Source organism: Sciurus vulgaris (assembly GCF_902686455.1).
Source record: "Sciurus vulgaris genome assembly, chromosome: 15".
In the NCBI taxonomy this organism is placed as follows: Eukaryota; Metazoa; Chordata; class Mammalia; order Rodentia; family Sciuridae; genus Sciurus; species Sciurus vulgaris.
In genome coordinates, this window is record NC_136476.1 from 4,362,233 (window position 1) to 4,380,122 (window position 17,890).

The 17,890-nt window shown below is 38.8% G+C and overlaps 1 protein-coding gene and 1 pseudogene across 4 annotated transcripts in view; one reads left to right on the top strand and one right to left on the bottom strand.

Moving 5' to 3' along the window:
- Positions 1–12: 12 nt before the first annotated feature.
- On the bottom strand, positions 13–1,393 carry LOC306645041 (protein cornichon homolog 1-like; annotated as a pseudogene). The gene has a single exon. The product of its transcript is annotated as a protein cornichon homolog 1-like (transcript).
- Positions 1,394–10,795: 9,402 nt separating this feature from the next.
- The window catches only part of GKAP1 (G kinase anchoring protein 1), a 58,929-nt gene continuing 51,834 nt past the window's right edge, over positions 10,796–17,890 (top strand). The window contains exons 1-2 of one of the 3 annotated variants that reach the window (XM_079112331.1): positions 10,796–11,223; positions 11,616–11,732. The gene's annotated coding sequence lies outside the window, so the exon portion shown is untranslated. The remainder of the gene's footprint in view (positions 11,224–11,615; positions 11,733–17,890) is intronic. The other 2 variants (XM_079112332.1, XM_079112333.1) reach the window with 2 other exon arrangements.

A 17,890-nucleotide genomic window follows, 5' to 3' on the forward strand; every position in this document is an offset into this window, starting at 1 on the left:
AATGAAGACAAAGTAATCTTTTTTTTTTTTTGAGTCTTAATTTCAGAGTTTTATTATATTGCACTAAAGGAACAGCAGGATGGTTATACAATTTTCTCTCTCATTCAGTTTTGAAAATCTATAAGTACTTGCAAATTCTTAAGAATATCTTTACCACCAGATTAAAACAGAGCATAATATAACCAATTTCTTAATAAGTAATGTCTTACAAATAAAAACACATTTAAAATAGCTTTAAATGCATTCTTCACAAGTTATTCAGTATATATTTTTATATCACTTTCACTTATGCTTAAGAATTAAAGCAAGTCTATTACTCTGATGGAGATATGGGAAATCTTTCATTCATGCAATATACAGGGATAATATTCAAGTCGAAGGGAAAAAAATCCCACTCTTCTTATTTTTGTAAATGTATCCATATATAATCATCTACATGATTAATGAGGAAACCTATAAAGTTTCCCACAAGTCAGATACATATTTTCAATTCATCAGAAGCACCTGATATCTATAGCTAATTTATACTTAGATGGCATTTCAATAAAACCAAAATGGGCCCTACAAGCTCCTATAAACAAAAGCTTCCAATGGACTAAGGACAGTAATTAATGCAATCATTTGGAGGATTATGGCTGTTCCTTAAGGAGTGCAAGTTCAAACCTGTCAACACCAAAGGTAATCATTTTATATTAATTTATACATAATTCCATTTAAATTCTTTATCCAAGTATAACATATGAAAACAGTCTTTCCACAAGCAAAAAATGTGGAAACATTTAAAAAATGAGTCATTTTAAAGTAACTGATCAGATTCCATAGGCTACTCTTGGAAACAGGATCTTGCTGGATAGAATCCCCTCATTTGCTGTCTGTTGCATGCACTTAACTGCACCAATTCTTCTGTGTGTTGTTCTAAGAGCTCACCAAAACACAGATCTTGCCATACAGATAGTAAAAAAAATGCTAGAAGGTAAAAAGCTAACTTGCACCATCCTTTCTGACAGTATGCTAGAATATCTGCATTCATGATGGTTGTAGGGTCATAGAGTCCTGGTCCACTCATCACTGGTCTGCTCATGTACCTCCAAATATGATATGACAAGAGGGGCATATGAGACTCAGTGTAAGCCACTCTGCTGCACAAAGAAACATGACACAGAAGAAAGCATGGATGAGGTACTCCGGAAGTACAAGAGGATTCAGGGTATTACACTGGTCTATAGGATTCTTGTAATCAGTCTCCAGCTCATCAAATGCTATAATGTGCCAGATGGCGAAGATGATGAGCAGGGCGGTAAGCAGCAGCGCCAGCATGTAGCAGAAGGCCGCGAACGTGAATGCCATGGCCGGCAAGGAGGAGCTGGCAGCCGTGCCGGTGCCAGCGGAGAAAGGCGGCCAGTATTTAATCTTGAAAATAACGTTGACTAAACAGAGAAGATGGTAAGAAATCATGAACAGAACCTCCAAGAACTATGGGACATCATGAAAAGACCAAATTTAAGAATTATCAGGATTGAGGAAAGCACAGAGATACAAACCAGAGGAATGAACAACATATTCAATGAAATAATATCAGAAAATTTCCCAAACCTGAAGAATGAAATGGGAAATCAACTACAAGAGGCTTACAGAACACCAAATGCACAAAATTATAACAGATCCACACCAAGGCACATTATAATGAAAATGTCTAACATACAAAATAAAGATAGAATTTTGAAGGCTGTGAGAGAAAAGCATCAGATTACATATAGGGGAAAACCAATATGGATATCAGCAGATTTCTCAGTTCAGATCCTGAAAACTAGAAGGGCCTAGAACATATTTGAAACTCTGAAAGAACATGGTTGCCAACCAAGAATCTTATACCCAGCAAAATTAACCTTCAGATTTGAAGACAAAATAAAATCCTCCCATGATAAAAGTTAAAAGAATTTATAAATAGAAAGCCTACGCTACAGAACATTCTCGGCAAAAAGGAAATCCAAAGTCTATGGAGAGCCTGCTATGGTTCTTCTTTACACTTTATACAGTAGTCAGACTAATTTACTTTTGCTTGCCCAAATCTTTCTTTTTAGAGATGGTATAAGTAATATAAAAAAATACCAGTTGGACACAGTGGCACACATCTGTAATCCCAGAAATTTGAGAGGTTCATAAGTTTGAAATTAGCCTCAGCAACTTAGTGAGACCCTCAGCAACTTAGAGACCTTGTCTCAAAATAAAAAATAAAAAGGGCTAAGGATGTAGCTCAGTGATAAAGTGCCCCTGGGTTAGATCCCTGGTACCACTCTCTCCCCCGACAAAAAGAAAAAGAAAAAGAAAAAAACCCAAAGTGATAAAAGGCCATTAAGCACAACTTTTATTTATAAATTATAGGTGATATCTATATCATACCTATACATAACAAATATATTTTAATCACTTTCAGATTCCTGAGGAAAATACCTTTTTTATTCTCTAGTGTTAGAGTATTTTAAAAAACAATTATTTTTGAATGTACAAAATAGCCTTTCATTAAATAACTCCATATTCACATAGGTCATTTTTTTTTCTCTTTTTTTAATCATGCATGTACATAGGGTAATGATGTTTGTTACATTCTACCATCTTTCCTCCCCCCATTTCATTTTTCAATTCAAGTAAGTGACACGTAACTTCATATAAACAGTGCACTATAAATAATACTACAGCGAGGGCAGGGAAGGGAGATAGCTGAGTCAAAATACTAGGAAAGCAATATTCACATTTCTGTTATGAAACAGAAGCAGAGTATGTGAGAGCAGAATGAAAAACTATAGCTTTTAGTGCTTTGATTTATTCAATTATCTTGTGAAAGATACTTCTAGAGTAGTAATCAAGAATTAGTCCTACTTTTAATCTTAATGTGGGATGATTAGCAGCCTATTAAATAGGCTAAATTAAAAACTATAATACTATAACCTCCTCCTCTTACCACTTGTTTTTCTTCTCAAAAGAAATGGCGATTTTTATTTTTTTAAACTGATTATGTATGTGGCTTAAGAGTCAAATAAATACAAACTACGTAACAATAACCTGTCTTCATTGATTCCTGCTTTCCAAAGGAAAATTATTCTATATAATTCTACATTTTTAAATAGCACAATACTGCCATGTCTTAGTTTTACAGTTTTAGCCATTTTACATCCTCTATGAATTTCCCAATATTTTTATAGCACACTCTTGAGTATATTTATTTATTTATTTATTTATTTATTTATTTATTTATGGTTTTGGGGATTAAGCCCAGGGCCTCATGCCTGCTAGGGAAGCGTTCCACCATTGAGCTACATTCCCAGCCCTATCTTACATATTTTAATGACTAGTACATAAATATTGACCATTTCATATTTTGTCAGAAGTTAATCATACATTAACAGATGATTACAGAAATCCCAAAGTTCTTTTCTGTTGTTATGGTTTAGATATGAGATTCCCCCAAAGCTCATGTGTGAGACAATGCAAAAAAAATTTTAGAGGTGAAATGATTGGGTTATAAGAACTTTAATCAGTGTATTAATCCACTTGAATGGATCGGTTGGGCAGTTACTGTAGGCAGGTAGGTGTGGATGGAGGAGGTGGGTCACTAGGGCTTTGCCTTTGGGGTTTATATTTTTTCCCTGGTAAGCAAGAGCTCTCTCTCTCTCTCTCTCTCTCTCTCTCTCTCTGCTACCTGATTGTCACTTCCTGAGCTGTCTTCCTCCACCACACCTTTCCACCATGATGTTCTGCCACACTTCAGGCCTAGAGCAATGGAGTTGGCCGTCTACAGATGGAGACTTCTGAAGCTTGTGAGCCCCAAATAAACTTTTCTTTCTTTACATTATTCTGTTTTTTTTTGGTCACAGTGGTGAAAGAGCTGTCAAAATCACTTGTTTGGGCTTATAACAATAAAGATTTCCTTCTCATCCCTGTCACATATTCATCAGTTGGTCAACTGCAATTCTGTGCGATGATGGCTTCACTCAGGACTCAAACCCCAGAGCAGTCCCTATCTGAACAGTGCTAATCTATGGTGGGGCAGAGCCAGGGAATCATGAACTGGCTCTTAAACCTTCTTTCTGCCTGTAAGTGATATACTCAATTCTGCCTTGATATCGCTGGACAACATAATTCACAATGCCAAGTCTGACATCAGTAGGACGAGAAGTATAATCCTCCAAGGAGGTTCATCAAATATTTCTTAAACAGATAGTCTGGAAGAAATATTTGTTTTCCCTGGAGTTTATAATTCCTTCTTTCTTAGGTTACTTAGTTTTCTTTATGCCTATCAGCATTTCACCTCTATATGTCCCACCACAATTGCAAATTTTGTTTATAAGGTTCAAACACATCAGGCAATCCATCATTTCCATTTTTCTTTCTTGGAGATATCTCTGGCGCCTTCCATCCTCCAGTGCTGGATAGATTGGTTGCTCTCCAGCCTGCTAAAGACATAATCTGGAAATCTCCCTTCACCGAGGGAATATATCTTTTCTCCTTTGCTGGAGCACCTATTTACCAGATCATGTTTTCTGTTTCTTGATTTATACTCTTACTTGGGTGGAGTACTTCCCTCCAGCAGTTTCCTGAGAAGAGTAGATGGATTGGTTTTTTTCCTCCTCCTCCCTCTTCTTTTTGTTTGTTCATCTTAAGCTGATATTTCATGAAGGGGGTTTCTCCAATTTGTAGAGATCCTTGACTCTTTACCCACATTTAAGAACAAGGTGGTAAAAAGTTGACTAGAGCCTATCTTGGTATGAACAGGGCTTGCAGCTGTTGACCTTTACTGTAAGACAGGTAGGTGACAAGCCAGATTCTTAAGACAGGACCCCAAACATCCATATTTAGAGGCCTTTTACCTTGGATTGGCTGATTTGCCACTGTTCAGCTTTTTGTTACTATAACAAATACCTGAGATAATCAGCTCACGGAGGAAAAAAGTTTATTTTGGCTTGCAGTTTTGGTGGTTCCAATCTGATTGGCCTCCTTGCTTTTGGGTCTATGGTGAGGCAGTATATCGGGAGAGTACATGGTGGAGAAAAATCACTTACCTCATAGCCAGGAAGCAAAAGTCAGGAAGGTTCCACTATCTTCTTCAAGGGTAAGCCCCTAGAGAACTGAAGACTTCCTACTAGGGCCCCCCTCTTAAAAGTTCCACTGCCTCACAAGAACACCACCTTGGTAATTAAGCCTTTAACATACAGACCTTTAGGGAACACTTACCCAAATGATAACATTCCCTAAGAGGAAGTTTCCAATCTCTTGAGAGGAACCCAGCATTCTAAAATTTGGATTTGGGAATGAAGGTGAGAGGGTTTGTCTCATACTTCAGTATGCGCAATCTCACTTAATTCTTATTTTCAGTGTAGTAGGCCATTCCCATCCCTATCCCTCAGCTCTGGTGTTTAGAGGAGCTCTGAGTCAACCTCTCCAAAAAGAAAACCATCTCCTTTCTGCTGAGTTTGAGCAGCATGGAATGGAGCAGAGAATATGGAGGAGAAAGAATCTCATTGCTCTTCAAAAAAATTTACAAAAAAATCATTTTCAGTCTCACTTCCCCTCTGCTTTCAAAGGTATGGCAGCTCCAGTTTAAGAGCCTTTCCAGGGTTCAGTGACATGAATAGGTTCCCTTCTGGCTGGTGCCCTCTTCCAAAAGCTTAGGTATTAACTTTCTCAACTTTGATATGTTGGTTATCACTCATTCCTATGATTTCTACTTTTTTTTTTTTTTTTTTTTTGGGTGCTGGGGATTGAACCCAGGGCCTTGTGCTTGTAAGGCAAGCACTCTACCAACTGAGCTATCTCCCCAGCCCCTTAAAATGATTCTTAAGGAAAAAAAAAAGATATAAACCTAAAAAGACAAAGCAAATAGGGAAAGAGATTCCTGATAAAGGAGGACATCAACAAACCTTAAGAACATAGAAATCAGGGGCTGGGGAGTTAGCTCAGTCAGTAGGGTGCTTGCCTTGTAAGCACAAGGCCCTGAGTTCCATCCCCAGCACCCCCCCCAAAAAAAAAAGAATCATTTTAAAATTTATTTTATTCATCATAGGTATACATAATATTGGGGTTCATCTGACATTTTAATGAGGCATGTAGAGTAAGTTCAGAAAAACATGTGTTCAGGGCTCTGTGTTTAACAAGAAGTCTCCTTACCATTGGATCCTTTAACAAAAAAATTTTTTTTAGTTGTTGATGAACGTTTATTTATTTATATGTGGTGCTGAGAATTGAACCCAGTGCCTTACACCTGTGAAGCAATCACTCTACCCCTGAGCTACAACCCCAGTCCCACCATTGAATCTTACCATGGATATAATGAACATTTTCTAAGTAGGAAAAATCAAGTACAGTTATAAAGTAATTCCATGGGAATTATATATAAAGAACAATAATAGAATAACGATATCTAACTTTAACCTAGTGCTTATATATGCTAGGTAGTCTTTAAAATGCTTATATGTATTTTATTTAGTACATGTGTTATCCTCATAATAACTCTATGAGTTGAGCGCTGTGATTCAACCCCTGGTAGCCTGACTCCAGAGCCTTCATGCTATGGAACTTGGTACATATGTAATATGTTACAGGTAATCTTATTATTTTCAATTTGTTCAGTCTTAACCCCTATTTATTGTTATCTTAAACTATAAGCATCAGATTTTGAACATTTTGAGTATATCAATTGATGTGGCAAAGCATCACTGTAGCATTAATGTAGATTTATCTATTTGAAATAGAGTGATCTATCTGTGACAAATTTTAAAGCACAATCATTCAGACTAGGAAACCTGGCATGTGTTGGATTTATAATACAAACAGATGGGCATTTTCTGTGAAGGAAAGCAGTTACCATCTGTAATTTGAGAGGTCAGAGAGAAGCTATTAGGGCTGTGGTATGGCTCAGTGGTAGATTGCTTGGCTAGCATGTGTGAGGCACTGGATTGGATCCTCAGCACCACAATAAAAAATAAATAAATAAATAAATAAAAGGTATTGTGTCCTTCCACAACTAAAAAAATTTTTTAAAAGAAATCCTATGTTAGCAATATAAAACATGAGAATACAGGTTTAAATAAAATATATCTGTAAGAATTTATCATATTAAATCACTGATGGCCTTCAACACCCTGATTGAAATGATTCAACTCTTCACTGTTTGAAGATTTTAGTACCAGAATCACTATCATTCTCACCAAGGCTAGTCAGTACTCCTGTGGTAATTCTTTGTGAGGGGTATATGTGTGTGTGTGTGTGTGTGTGTGTGTGTGTGTGTGTGTGTACATGGTCATGTGTTGCTTAATGATGGGGATACGTTCTGAGAAGTGCATCATTAGGTGATTTAGCCTTGTGCAAATATCATAAAGTATAATTCCACAAACTAACACAGCTATGATATCTCTAGGCAATATAATCTTATGGGACCACTATTGTATATTTGGTCCATTGTTAACCAACGTGCTATCTTGTGCATGGCTGTATATAAATGACACATAAAATTATGAGGGTGTTCAACTGAGATAATCAACTTATACAGAAAAAAGTTTGTTTTGGCTCACAGTTTTGGAGATTCTATTCCATGACTGGCACAATTGCTTTTGGGCCCACAGTCAGGCAGCACGTCATGCTGGGGAACAAAACCCCAAATCATTCTACCTCATAGCCAGGAAGTAAAAGACAACTTGAGGAGTGGGCTGGGGTTCCATTATTCCCTTCGTAAGTATGCTGCAGTAACCTAAAGACTTCCTAAAAGTGCATGCTGGGTACCAAGCCTTTAACACATGGCCCTTTGGGAGACACTTAAGATCCAAATCGTAGCACTTAGTTACTAATTCTCATGATCATACCCTAAACCCAGATATTACTGATAACTACAGCCCTTCTTCTAACTTTAATTTCAGTCTTCCACTATCCAACTGGTCTCTAAGACCTAAAGTTCAACAGTTTTTCAACCTGATCAAAAACACCAATGTAGACATCTTACCATCTTTTCTCTGCTCCCCACTTCCATCAATCTTCTTACCATACCTGAAATTATAATGCCTCTTTTTTGTTGTTGTTGTTTTTGCAGTGCTAGGGATTGAACCCCAAGGCCTTGTGCTTGAGAGGCAAGCCCTCTACCAACTGAGCTACATCCCCAGCCCTTTTGTTTCTAATGTCCACCACTTTTGCCCTTCCCTCCCCATTATACTTGCCTGATCAAATCTCAGTCTTGCCTACTGTCTAGAAGTACCTACACATGAGTAACTGAACATGACTGGAGAGAAATGCATAATCAGTTGACTGGTCTCACTATAATTTTATGACCACTTACTGAAGGGAGCCCTTAGTAGTGCCTGTATACCTTAGCATTTTCCCTAACCAGTTCACTTTCCTATACTTATAGATTCCTATTTTACCTCTCTCTTCTCACCACATTTCTTTCTATTGACTGTGTTAGCTAGAATAGGTTAAGCTGGTATGACAAATAGACCTCAAAATGGTATGGCTCTAACTCAAAAGATAATTATACATTTCTCACATAATTGGGTATTCCAGGTCAATTGACAGCTCTCCTTCCTCTGGACACCTTCTTGGGGTTCTGCCAACTTCAGGGTAGTCATCTGCACAATCAAAGCAGAAGCACCGTCCAGGGTTCAGCTGGTGAAAGGATAACACCTGAAGGAGGCACACGTAGGCTCAAAGTAAAGGCTCTGGCCTGGCAGTGGAAGACATAATTTCTGCTCACATTCTATTGACAATTACTTAATATCTGACCATACTAACTAAAAGAGAGGTTAAGAAAAGTAGTCTGTGTTCAGGAAGAAGGGAAAAATAAATTGTGATTAACAACTAGTCATCTACCAAAATGACCTTGCTCTTTATCTCACTGAGAAGACAGAAGAAATTAAAAGAATTTCTACTTTCTCCCATCATCTAATCTAGTCACTTACTTCAGTATGGTCCACTCATATGGGAACTGGGGGTAACTGTGTCCCTAGAGATCCCTGATCAGAAAGTTGAAGTTTTCAGGCTTTCAGTTAGAACAATATGAAGACCATACCATCTAATCACAAAACGCACACATGCCTTCTTTTCTGGTGCTTTCCAACTTCTGTGGTTTCAGATATTTGTTCATCAACACTCTTTCCTGCCCTGGTTTTGTGAAACTTCAATTTATCCTGCTTTGATGGTTCTGCATTACCCTGGTTCTCCTCCCACTTCCTCCTTCCCCTGGTCTGTTGGCTTCTCTCATCTAGATCAGAGTTTTTTGAACTTTGATGTGGCACAAATCTCTTGGGGTTCTTGTTAAATTGAAGATGCAAATTGAGCAGGTCTGGGTTGAGGCCTGGAATTCGGTATTTCTAATGAACTCCCTGGTGATGCCAATGATGATGGGCTGTTGTTCACACTTCGAGTAGCAAGATTCTAAGGACAATTTTTTCCAAGAGTCTGCCCTTTTCTCTCAGTGATAACACTGCTAGGCCTATTACTTTTAATCTATTCTCTAGTTTAGTCTTTCCCCCCATATTGCAAAACCTTTATTTCTAACTTTGCAGTGTCTGTATCTGTGTGTCTGCCTTGAAAACAGTTCAAACCCTTAAAACATCCAAATCTAAACAGATTGCCTTTTTCTCAAAAAGCAGCTCCTTCTCCTTTATCCTACAGTTGTACCTTTTCTATCTCTTAAAATTATCTGCACACTCAAAATCTCTTTGATTTCTCTTTCTACTTCCAGTTAATCAGTCTGCCTCCACATTATCTCTTAACCACACTCTTTTAAATCCAGTAAAGAAAAAGCCTTCCTTTTATTCCCCCAAACTTTTAAACCATGAAAACTCAAAATACTGAATTAAATACAAATTTATTCACCACTCATCTGCAGCCCGGTTCTCTTTGTCACTTTTCAATATACCCTGATTCTTTACTGTTTTTGGAACACAGCTTTCTTGGGTCTTCATAGATGTTCCCCACCTCCTTCAAAGTCGATCCCAAATGCCTCCTCCTTCGGGCTGCCTTTTTCTTGGTCCCCCAGATAGTATATGAACAGTTCTTTGATCCTGTGCAGTATTCTTTATATTTTCACATAAGAACTATCATAGTTTGTCTTTTATTATAACTTTTATCTTTGTTTTATTCCTTACTTTTAGAGGGCAAAAACATCTTCAGCTCCACATTGTAGCCACACAGCATCTAACGTGTGTGTATGGGGAGGGAGAGTGTTTAATATTGAATCAGAGTGCTTTATGGAGTTAATGTCATGCAGTGGAATCAGAATCGGAAGCAAGCACAGCTGGGTTCCAACTCTATCCTTAGCTATGAAACTCTGGGTCTGTCATTTGTAAAATTGGACCACTACTACCTGAAGAGGACCTAGGGAGACGACAGGAAAGCGCTGTGTAACTACAGAGAAACGAGCAATGCTATTTGCCTTACAGATGCAGTGTTGCAATTCGAATCTTGACTTGCTTAGAACCATTCCTACTTCACTAACAGGAGGTCATCCCGGAGATGCTGGTAACCAGAGCCCCCAGATCCCACAGCCCTTTTCGACCAGGGTCCCTAAGTGCTCTCTGCGAGGCAGGTGATCCCGCTGAGCTGCGGGGGAGTGGCTTGGAGCCAATTCTCCCGGGAGGCCTCCCTCCTTCCAACCACTCTGTGGGAGCCCTTCTCTTCCCGGTGACCCCGAAGACCGCGGCGCCGCCGCCTACGTGAGACGTTTGGACCCTGCCCGGCCCCCGTAGCTCCCCTTCTCCAGCAGGTGGTTCTGGTCCTCTCCCCCAACTCCGGGCGCTCACGTCACCAGTGAACCTCTTCCCAGCGCCAGCGCCTCGACCCACCGAGAAAATAAACAAACCCCAGCGCAAGGCGGCAGGCGCGCCAGGCCCCGCCCCCGGCCCGCGCTCTCACGCCGCCCCCTCCACCCGGCTCCCCTCCCGCCCTCCGCTCGCTCGCTCGCTCGCAGCCGCGCTCTCCCCGCCCCTCACCGCAGCCTGCAGCCGCGCTCACCACCGCGGTCCGCCCAGCCGGCCTCGGCACCCCGGGACCCGTTAGTGCCCAGCGTCCTGCCTGCCCGCGGGGCCGACGCGCGACCCCTCCCAGGCGCGAGCCCGCCCCCGCCCCTCCCGACACTTGACCCAGCCGGGTCCCAACGCCCAGTGCGGCCGCCCGGGGAGCTGTGGCGGCGGCTGGGGAGGAGGAGGGAGAGAAGGGCCGAGCCGGCGGCCGGGAGGCCCGGTGAGTACGCGGAGGCGGGCCCGCCTCTCTGGGGTCCGCTCCGGAGCCCCTGCGGCGGTTGTGGCTGCCTGACCGCTTCCCCCCCGGCACCCATGGTGGGGACTTGGCCTGGGGCGACGGGCCCCGCTACGCAGAGCCGCTGGGCAGAGGGCGCGGGAGGGCCGCTTCCCGGGAAGGGCCGCGGCCCGACGCTTGGCGCAGGGCTCGGGGTGGCGGGGAGATACCCGCGCCCGACCCCAGGCCCTGACGGCGAGGCAGTGGTTGCGCCTCCCGGAACCCCTGGGGGCTGTCAAGTGACAGGTGCTGCCGCCCGCAACCGTGCTGGGTCCCCGAGAGCCGGGCGCTCAGAAATTTCTGGAGCGACGACCTGACTCGTTGTTTTCTCCTTTCAGATTTTGGAGCCGCGTCTCTGCCCGAGTTAGGTCTCGCCTAGCCCCAGTTCTTTCTCTGTACTTTGCGAGTAAGTTTTGGAGCCTATGGGTGAAATTTGGCTTTCATTCATGAATGAGGTATAGTGAACTACTTTTTGAATATAGTGCTCCTCCTCCTTCCCGCCAGCTATTGAGAAGTAATTGAGCAGAATTTTTTTCTGTTATTTTGTGGACCTGTCTTCCAAAATTTTTTTGTGGATCCTCAGCATTCAGGGTTTAATATAGAGCAGTATGGGCTGGGGTTGCCGCTCAATGGTGGAGCGCTTGCCTCCCACGTTCCAGGTACACTAGGTTCGATCCTCAAAAAATAAATAAATAAAATAAAGGCATTGTGTCTATCTACAGCTAAAAACATTTTTAAAAAATATTCAACAGTAATGACAAAAATAGTATATTACACTGTCTTTATTCTCTATCCCCTTTTCTCATTCTTTGCCTTAGCCACATTTTTCAATTGAAGAGGAGCTAATGCTCTTCATTAGGACTAATGAAATATGGACTTATAAAAAAAAAAAAAGAACCTAATGACATTTTTCCTACATTTAGCCTATTTATTGCCTATTTATTTGATAAATGTGCTGGTGATTGCAACCAGAAATCGTTAGTTTAATAAATTTGGCTTGTAGCCATAAAAATATTTGAGAAACCTTATGGCAAATTAGAATACTGTATTAAAAATTTTCATAGATCTAGTTTTTTTTCCCTCAACAACTTTGTGCTAAGTTGGTAGTATCAAATTCTATTTAATGAGGTATTCTTAATTTTCATAAATGGTCACCATAAACTTATCTGTAAGATACCCATCCTGTGGCTTCAACTGCAGAATAAGATCAAGAACCTAGAAATTGAGGAAAAGAACATTGTGGGCACATGAAAATATATATACTTTATTCATGGGAGAATTCCTTGGGTCCTCATTCAGTACCCTCTTGTACTTATTGCTAGATTTCTCAGGCCCAGAAATTTAGGAGCTCAGGTTGGAAAGGGAAGGCAGTACTTAACTATGAGGAAAAAATATGGAGCTTGAGGCATACCCATTGCATCTACATTGTTTGCAGTAAGTATGTTATGAAGAAAGTTTTATTATGCATTTGGGACTTGCTGGATGTGAACCTTAGTTTTTAAGACGTCAAAGTGAAAGCTACTGTTTGTGTTAATTGAAGAACAGAACATGTAATAATATAGTTCACCAGGTATTAAATCAGTGATACTGAGCATCATCTCATTTTGTGCTTTATTTACTTATTTATTGGATCAAACATACCTCCCGAATATGCTAGGCTAGCTAGCGGTCTACCACTGACCTACACCCCAAGCCTGTCAATTTGTTTGTTAATTAAGTTGCATTTCAAAAAACCTAATACTAATTGGCATCTACATTGTATACATTGTATTCCTTTTTTTTTTTTTTGGATCAGGCTAACTGGTTGATGGTGCTAGTAGAAGATGAGTGTCATTCATCTTATAAGGAATTTTTTGAAAAATATCAGATTTGAAGTACCTTAATTGTGGTATTGTGGACTGGGAGATCTTCTGTGAGGTCATAGTCTACAGGGATGAAGTCATAATGGCAGTGATCCTCCAAACTTCTATAAAGCCTAAGAGAACCAGCTATTTAGAAGTTCTGCTTACAGTTTAGGGTGTTCATTTTTAGAAAACAGTTTAATTAAGTACCTTGATGCATTCTTATTCTTTTAACTCAAGACTTTAAAACTAAATATGCATCCTACACAAATATGCTTCCTAGATAAAATTGTTGTGGTGATGATTAATTGGTAGAAAGGCATTTATCTTAATAAATACTTTGAACTGCTAATAATCATTGTTAATCTGCATCAGCATTACATGAATAGAGGATGATCTGTGGTACACTTTGCATTTTTATTTTTATACTTCTGGAGCACAACTTTATATGCATATGTCACTGTTCTTGGGGAATATAAGCTTGCAAAACCTTGCAAAACCACCAAGTTCAACAAATTTCTGGGATATTTATTAGGAATAGAAGCTTGCTTTCTTTTTTTTTTTTTGGTGGTGGGAATTGAACCCAGAGCCTTGTGCTTATGAGGCAATCACTCTACCAACTGAGCTACATCCCAGCCAGGAATACAAACTCTTGTTCAGAATGTTGATATCAGGACCATAAGGGGCTAGGCACAATAGATAATTTTACTGGAGTCCAAGTTAGTATGATGTATGGAAATATTATAGAAGAGGGAATGATTAACTTGAAGGGCAGGCCAGGAAGTGCTTCCCAGAGATGTTAGCAACCGAGCAGGATTTTGAGGAACAAATAGAAATTTTTTTTGTTTGTTTTTGTGACACTAGGGGTTGAACACAGGGCCATGAACATGTTAGGCAAATTCTGTACCACTGAGCTGCTTCCCCAGCCCTAATAGAAACTTTTAAGTGGAAGAGATGGAGGGCATTGTCGTAAAGAAAATAGCATATAGACAAAAACAAGTAAACTAGTGTGTGCTCAAGAAATTCTAAGTAGTTGGTTTTCCTGGAGTATCTGTAAAAAATGAAGAAGGAGGATTGCTATAGAAAACCCTAATATATGCCACAATAAGTACATCAAATAGCTTTGTAACTCAAATAGTTTTAGGGTCCTGAGTACAAAATGGAGACTTTGTTGTGGGTTGGATTGTGGGTCAGTGACAGAGTGTTTGCCTAGCATGTGTGAGGCCCTGGGTTCGATTCTCAGCACCACATATAAATGAAATAAAGATCCATTGACAACTAAAAAAGTATTTTAAAAAAATGGAGACTTTGTTGTACTTTTGACATTGAAATCACAAATACAGAGGAATTATAATATAGTTTTTACTAATTATAGGCAAAAATAGAATAATAAGATAAATTTATATATGATGAATGCTTATTTTAAATTGCGAATGTATTTCTTTTGAATTTTTACCTGAAACATTTTGTTTTTAAAATTTTTTAAAAAATATTTTATAACTTATTTATTTTTATTTGGTGCTAAGGACTGAACCCAGTGCCTCACACATGCAAGGCAAGCACTCTACCACTGAGCTAGAGCTACAGCCCTAGCCCCTTTAAATTATTTTGTGTATGGGCCTTCCTTCAACTTCTTATATTAACCTTGAAAAACATTTTTACTTTTAGAGGAAAGATTTATTTTATGTTTTTGTTTTTGTAGTTTTGAGGATCAAACCCAAAGCTTTGTGTATATTAGGCCAGTGCTCTGCCACTGAGCTACACCCCTAGCCCTGAAATTAATTTATAATAAGACTCAAAGGGAAGAGGGGCAAAGTACAAAATAATCATTAGATTTCTTGACCAAAACCTGATTTTATAATATTTTAGTAATATGTAAATATCTTTATAATATATATTAGGTTATCATGTTCGTAGACTAACAATGGCTTAGGGGAGGTCTGCTAAACTTAAAATTTGCAATGTATGCCCCATTACATAGCAATATGTAAGTGAGCATGTATCTAACTGAATTTTTAAGACTAAGTATTTTGAAAAGAGAGAGAATAGAAGAGGGATAAGAGCTGTATTTGAATCTATCCTAATATCAGATATAACTGGAGGCAGAGATGCAGAATTTTAAGATAGACTAAAGAATATTAGCCCTAGTAAAGGCCTGAAATATGGTACCTTTAAAAAGCCTGATATCTTTATGATCTGTAAGATTTTTAAAAAGTACCAAAGGAATTCCAAAATTATATGACAACTCCTCTTTAAATTCTTTTGTTTTTCTAAGTTATAGATGGACATAATACCTTTATTTTTTATTTTTATGTGGTGCTAAGGATTGAACCTGGTGCTGCACACATGCTAGGCAGGTGCTCTACCACTAAGCCACAACCCCAGCACAACCCCAAATTCTTAGAAATTAGTTAATGAAGGTAATATTCTCTTAAAAGCATAATTCGTCTTTTTGTTTGTTTGGAGGTACCAGGGATTGAACTCAGGGGCACACTCAACCACTGAGCTACATCCCCAACCCTGTTTTGTATTTTATTTAGAGACCAGGGTCTTTGAGTTGCTTAGCACCTCACTTTTGCTGAGTCTGGCTTTGAACTCTTGACCCTCCTGTCTCAGTCTCTGGAGCTCCTGGGCATAGTTGGTCTTTGGCAGTTGATCTCTGTCATTCGACTTTTGCATTACTAACATAAAGAACTGAAGAGCTGGGGATATAGCTCGGTTGGTTGAGTGCTTGCCTCACAAGCACAAGGCCCTGGCTTCAAATCCCCAGTACCACAAAAAGAAAAAAAAAAACTAAAGTCATCTCATTGTCAATTCTGACCTGCAGTTGCCCTTTCTAAATTTTACACAAGGCAGGAAAATCAATATTGCACTGATTACATTATACTTAACTTTTTCAGTTTGGCTATATAATTTTTCCTTAAAGAGATGGGTTCTTTTTCTTTTTCTTTTTTTCTTTTCTTTTCTTACAGAAGTATTATCATTGTAGAACACTTGGGGAAATAGTGAAAACTATAAAAAGGAAGGGAAGCATAATGAGTAAGCCCATGCATTTCTTTGTTCTTTTTGATATGTGTATTGGTAATACACACTTTTCAAAATAGGAATTTATTTGTATATTGTTATATTTTATCTAAAATTTACATTTACCCCACTACAATTTCTGAAGTACTAATTAGGGTGCCTTTTGACATGGTGTGTAGATTTCTTTCATGGCTTTGGAGAGATGATGAGTTGGGCTATTTATTTTTTTAAACTAGAACATGAAGCACAGATTGAGCCCTTTTAGTTGTCTCATTCCTATTCCTTTAGCTGCACATTTCCCCTTTTACATTTTACCCTTTCACAGTTAAATTTTTATTTTTAACACCTGGGTTGTTGAGGTGGTATATACTTCCCAGAAAAATAATTTTGCCTTTCAAGTATTTATCATTTGTTTTTTCCTCAGGTAACAGTTTTTACTCTAATGCCTTCTTTTTGCTTTGTTTTTCTTTTATTTATTTTCACTAATTTGGGAAATATTATCTGTTGTATGTTACTGTTTAAGATTGTCCTGTGATTCTTTGGTTTCAGGTAAATTGATGTTTTGCTTCTGTAGTACCTTAGGTGTAATCTTTAGAACTTTTGATTTTTGGCAATGCCTGGCTGCTCAGCTATTACTCAGTGCCTATGAACTTTTCAAAAAGATGAAAACCTTAGTTTCTAGATGGGATAGATGTTGGTCTGTTTCAAAACCCTTTTTGCAGTAGAGTCAGACAATGCTTAGTTACATTTTTAAAACTTAAAATTAAAAAAAAAATTGTATTTCTAATGAGATAATGCTGATTGCTTCGGTAAATATAAAATTTTAAATATTAGGTTTATTCATGAAATAAAATATACAGTTCCTGATTTTAGACTTTTAAATGATGATTTCTTCTGAGTCTCCATTAAAGTTTTGAGTAGATAATCAAAACAAACTGTTACCTTAATAATTCAGTGATTTATAACAGTAAAAATTATTTTTAAAGAATAAAAGGTTATAAAAATACAATACGAAATTTCTTGTGGTTAAATGAAAGGATTTCAAGTTCAGTTGGATTTTCTAACTTCAAGCATTTTAAAATAATGACAAATTAATGGGCAGAAAGTATATGCATTGTTTGAGTAGTCATCTTGCAACTAGATTTTATACTAAGAGACCATACCATTGCTCAAGGGGGAAAAATGTCAATAAAGAGATAAGACCCAAGTTTGCTCACTAGGAGATTTTTTTGGCTCCCCTGCTCCTTCCTTCTGTTCCCTGTAACTGTGTCCTTACTGTTTGCGCACCTGGAACAGAAACTCTTCAACAGGCTACCATGAAGCAGCAGTGCATTCTACAGCTGTCTGATTAAGTAGATATCCAGGGTTTGGTGCATTTCCCTTGTGAGAGTTAACACAACTGCAGAGCAGGAGCTACCCATTGGAAAGTACCAGAGGTACTTTGCATCAGAGGTTCTCCAGAGGCTGTGACTTTTCCAGGGTTTTCCTTGGCTACCTGAAGGTGTGAAGGAAACTATCTAAGAATACACTGGTTAAGGAAACTCTCTGCCTTATATCATGGAAGGAAGATTTCTGAGAGTTTTGGAGAGATGTTTTAGAATAAATGTTTATGAACATTTCACTCATGCAGAGCAACCCAAATACAAAATTCACAATTTTGATATCATTTCTAGAATGGAAAAGAAATTTGTGTGCAATATGTTATACTAAAACTAGGTTATACTGCAGTGACAATCTGAAAATCTGAG